Here is a 5300-nt window from a genome sequence, read left to right on the forward strand (position 1 = left end):
CGTGTAGTGTTTCGATTCGGATGCAATCTTCATTACTCGTTCTATATAAACTCTCACGTGTGTCATTACATGGAAATAGGTTTATCTTAAATAATTAATTAAATATAAATGATATTAAATATTTTAATCGCCAGTAAATAACTTTAAAAATAGTTAAATCGTTGAAAATAAAGTTGTTCCTTTTATCTTTCGAAACTTTGCTAATATTGACATTCAAAGTGAAGGGTACCCCTCTTGCCCGCTTTCTTCAAATTTTGGGGTATATATACGATTCGTTTCCATTATAATAATAGATAAAAACGCATTCGCGTGAACCGATGGTGGAAGTCCTGCCATTGGGAGGCTAGACGTTTCTCGTAACCCTAGCCGATCGCCGCGTATATCTTAAAATCAAACGATAACGATGGAGAAGAAGCCGGAATGGACAAAGACCTGCAGATGGTGGGGCATAGAAGCTGGTGTCAATGTGGGATTGACGAAGAACAGATGATGGTGGTGCATAGAAGCTGGTGTCAATGTGGGATTGACGAAGAACAGAAGATGGTGGTGCATAGAAGCTGGTGTCTATGTGGGATTGACGAAGAACAGAAGATGGTGGTGTTTGGAAGCCAGCAAGTACAGGCTAGTGTCCATGTGGGATGGACAAAGACTAGCAGATTGTGGTCCTTAGAAGCCAGTTAGTAAAGACTGATGTTGGTAGATGAATGGCCAAATTTCCGTGAACCGCGAACGCGTTCCGGAAATCGGGTATTTGTTTGCTCCGATTTGTAAACTGCGAACGCGGTCACGTGGAGTCTGACAGACAGACAGACACACAGACAGACAGCCACACAGACAGACAGACACACAGACAGACAGACACGGCCGGTGTAATACCTCTCCGTGACGTCATCGTCACTCGGAGAGGTAAAAAACTACATTAAATATACCTATATATAAAGGTATACTAAATAATTTGATGTACGAACAACTCCATCAAAATCTCCGCCAAATAAAGTCACAATGAAATTTATCTTGTCTCGGACTTCAGAATAGGTAGTACATAACTCTGGAAATCAATGCTGCTCTGGAAATCAATGCTGCTCTGTGCTCTTCAGTTAAAATTATCGGTTTTTTAAGCCATATATTTACATCTTTAATTGTTTCCTCATCGTCAGGATAATCTTCATGTTTTATCTTAACTGGCGATAGAGAATGTCTATTGTTTTTCACTCTCAGAGGACTTTTTTCTTTAATTGCCGGGACTCTTCTTAGCCTTTTTCTTTTGAGACCAATAACTATTTGAGAAATTCCCTTTGGCCATCCCACTACACTAAGTTTCATTGGTTCTTTAACTTCAGGTAATTTGAAGTCCTCTTTTCTATCGTCATCTTTTGATGTTTTTTTCTGGGGAGTGAGTGAAATCTTCTGTCAGGTTCTTCCTAATCTCGTTAGGGTCTAGTTTTCGTTTTCTTCCGTTGCTCTCGTTTCTTTTGTGACTTTTCTCTATCCTTCAATATTGATTACTCTCTTCCTCTCTGTCTTCAGTCTCCTCTTTGTCGCTATCTTCAGTCACCTCTTCGTCCCTATCTTCAGTCTCCTCTTCGTCACTTAAGTCTTCGGTACTCATCCTTTCGCCTTTGTCTTCAGTTTTATTTTTGTCTTCATCTTGGTCTTCGTATTCACTCTTATTTTCGTCTTCATCTTCACTCTTGTCTTCGTATTGGTCTTCATCTCCACTCTTGTCTTCGTCTTGGTCTTCATCTTCACTCTTATCTTCGTCTTGGTCTTCATCTTCACTCTTGTCTTCGTCTTGGTCTTCATCTTCACTCTTGTCTTCGTCTTGGTCTTCATCTTCACTCTTATCTTCGTCTTCGTCTTGGTCTTCATCTTCACTCTTGTCTTCGTCTTGGTCTTCATCTTCACTCTTATCTTCGTCTTCATCTTCATCTTCACTCTTGTCTTCGTCATGGTCTTCATCTTCACTCTTGCTCTTCTCTTGCACTTCTATCTTTGGTCTCGTCATCGTCAGTGTTTTCGACAGGATCCTAATTTACATTATCAATTATAATTTTGAAATCATTTCTTTTCGCCCAAGTTTTGCATATTTTATTTATCATTTTCAATCTCCTTTGAAACGTCTTTTGGCCACAGCAAGACAAAATATTTCCTAGAGCTTGAAGCGCTGGCATTACCTTGCTATATTTTTCCTGTGATGTCTTGCATTTATTTCAGAAATAATTTTTTGAATGTCCACCCCCTAGAAAAGCTCTAGAATACTAGCAATTTTTAAGGGGCCGGTGCCCAGCACCATAGTGTTAAACTCTTCATTAACTAGTTCTCAGCCAATTTTTTTGCAATTGGTTATTTGTAAACTGTTAACGAAAACGTCAAGTAACATCTGAATTTACTTTGTGTGCTTATTCAAATTCAAACACCAAAGCTGCTGATATAAAGGTTTTTTAAAAAGGTGTGGTGGATTTAGCAAAAATCATTAAAATTTCATTCATTAATAGTCCATTTTGAAAAATCATTAAAATTTCATTCATTAATAGTCCATTTTGAAAAATCATAAAAGCTTCATTTTGGCCTCAAGATGGAAATTATAAAAAAGCTTTAAGCAGAGCGGGTTTTTATTCGTTACATACCGATGATCTAGTGCAATGCTTCGAATGCAAAGGGATTTTGTTAGCCTAGAAACCGATCGATAATCCTTACGAAGAACATTTAAAATGTAACTTTATCAGAGGTGAGCCCACTAAAAATATACCGTTTAGCTTTGATGAAACAAACGTACACCAAAAATATAAAATTCAAGACTGAAGAAAAAACACCGGAAAAACCCCCTAGAAAACACGGAAGAAACTTATCATACCTTTAAAGTTAAAACTAAAGATCTCGAAAGATTAGTTTTGGAACTCTACGTTAGGAAACAAGTTAACGCTTTGTATATCAAAGAAAAACTTAATGACTTACGTAAGATTTAAAAATAATATTAAAATTTATCCTCTTCCTTACGAAGATAGAAGGAATTATTTTAGAATAAATCAAATGCATTTTAAAATGGCCGATACCAGGTTTAACCCGATACCGATATTTACTCACTATGATCCAAAACCCGATACTTCAACCGATACCGATATGGTATCGGTTCATCCCTAGAGTAGTAGGCGCGTACTAAGAAAGATTTTCGCTTAAAAGTTGTTACATAAACTGAATTCAGGTACTTTTTATATAAATGAGAACTCGTCACGATTGAAATTCATAGAAATGAGATATTTTCACCATCATTACGTTCCTAAAAGACCTAAACATGTCATGTAGCGCCATATAACGCATTTTAAACGAGTATCGGTTTAGTATCGGTATCGAACCAACCGATCCGATACTATCGGGAAACCCCGAGTATCGGTGCCGATACCGATATGATATCGGTACCTAATTAGAACCTATACTTTTAAAGAAAATAAAATAACTTTTTTTACTTTATATTATGGTCTTTATAAATCTATTCCTACAAAAGCATTGTTATAAGCCTATAATACTTCAGGCCTATACAATCAATCAATCAAATATTGAGAGGTTGAGAAAAAAAGAGGAGAGAGGGCTGGAAAATATACAAAAATGGTTGCCCCTTCTCTTACGGGGATGCCCTTTGATTATGTTATTGTCCTATTTAACCTTCCTCCTTCGTTAACATTTGTTAAACCTGGAAATCTAAGGAAATTTGTTTTCCAAAAGTTGTATGAACCCTGCCTATTATGTCGGTTTTCTTTTTAGCAGGGACGGAAATAAGATAACTTTGAGACACTTATAGGGTTCACTGCCTCACTGGACCAATGTCCAATAAATTTATTAGGTGGGCAAAAATGTCCTGGTCTTGCTGGATCAGCTTGTTTCTTTTAGTTTATTTGCCTGTTTGAAGGCATCACTATGACGTTGAGGAAAAAAGCGCGGGAATCCTACACTCGCGTTGTATGCACTGTAAAAAAGTGAGTTTCATCTTTGAATGCTTAGGCGTGCTGTGGTGGTACGCTTTTACATTTAAATTCGATTTATTTCTTTGCGTTCAAATTTGAATAACTTATTTGCGTTCAAATTTGAACAGAACACTATTGATCCAAATTAAACACTCAAGCTATCATATTAGAACGCTGCGTGAGAGGTTAGTATATCGTGTAAATTTAAGCACAAACCGCTCAAATTTAATTGGAAAATTAACCGTTTAATATTGTTAATAAGAGTTTGATCAAGCGTTCATATTCAATTGCTTACATTCAAAATTGAGCAGTTCACCATTTAATAATACATGGTGTACAAGCGTTTGATGAAACATTGAAATTTGTCAGTTATAGCGTTGACGTTTGACTAGAGAAATTTGATTTCGAATTTCATTGCTGAATGCCTTGTGGTAGGTCATACTACATCAAATATACGAACTGAAAAGTAAGAAATAATGTGTTCAAAGCTTGTACTGTACATCTTCATTTATTTGAACATTACGTGATTTCTAGGAAGAATCTTTCACACCCAAAGCTTTTTTTTGCCTTCATTTCATGGGTATGTTTTTTAAATTCTTTTAATCCAATTTGTGCAACAGAAATTAGGTCAGAAAACACCCGTCTATAAATTCTTTGCACAAATGTTCTTTGAACACATTTCGATAATGTTGCGAATCCTGGATTTGCTGACAATATTATCGAAAGTAATAAATCCTCTTTTCTTCCAATAAAGGAAATAGCTAGAGTACTTTCGATAAAAACAATTTCTGTGGTACTCTGTAGCACTTTTAATTGCTCTAATGGTTTCAATATATGATCTACGACCGGAGTATCGTGATTCGTTTTCCATATTTTAGAGATAAATTCAAAAATAACTTTCCAATTATTTATTTCCTCGTTTGAATTTAACTGTTCCCGTTCAATTTCTGAACATACCTTAGGTAAACGTTTCCGGAAATACACTACAAAACATTGAAACAATTTAACGGTTTAATTTTAATAAAAATAAAAATTAGTTAGTTTGTTACATACCTTTTAGCTGGTCAACGTTTAACATCTTCGTGATCAGCTAAGCCATCAGCTTAAAAAACCGTTTGTAAGCAGACGACATTGTGATAACTCCTTCCAGGAACAAACCGGAAGTTAACCATGAAAAATTTCCGAGGCGTTTAGGGAACGACCTTCTATTCCTCTCTTGTGTATATTCTATGTTCGAAGGAATATGTTCGACCTTCCGTCGTCTGCAACGGTAGCTTTGATTATGTCAGGTATCAACGTGACCAATAGTTTAAAATATTTTTGAAAACATCACAAGTGACA

This window comes from Phalangium opilio, unplaced genomic scaffold (genome assembly GCF_054372755.1).
Source record: "Phalangium opilio isolate 3A_F unplaced genomic scaffold, DU_Popi_V2 ptg000026l_1, whole genome shotgun sequence".
Classification (NCBI taxonomy): domain Eukaryota; kingdom Metazoa; phylum Arthropoda; class Arachnida; order Opiliones; family Phalangiidae; genus Phalangium; species Phalangium opilio.